We start from the raw sequence: 256 nt of genomic DNA, 5'->3' as shown, positions 1-256 counted from the left end.
CTCCACACTGCGGCTCTAGTGGCGCTTTATGAAACACACCCTCAGAGTTTTAGACGGGAAAAATAAAGGCATCTCATGTATCCAGCGGCAGCGAAAGACTCAGACGTCTCATTGGACGGCGGCAGCGGATGCTCTCGGAGTGCTTCGGGGAGGGGAGGGGAGGGAGGGCTTTTGGTTGACCCCCGGCTTAAAAAAAGAAGCCCTCCCTCCACCCGCCCCGCCCGGGGATGCAGAGGGAGCAGGGCTTGCCCCCGCC

Source organism: Gavialis gangeticus, unplaced genomic scaffold, assembly GCF_001723915.1.
Source record: "Gavialis gangeticus isolate Ggan-Ray unplaced genomic scaffold, GavGan_comp1, whole genome shotgun sequence".
Classification (NCBI taxonomy): domain Eukaryota; kingdom Metazoa; phylum Chordata; order Crocodylia; family Gavialidae; genus Gavialis; species Gavialis gangeticus.
Note: the sequence above shows the minus strand (reverse complement) of the source record.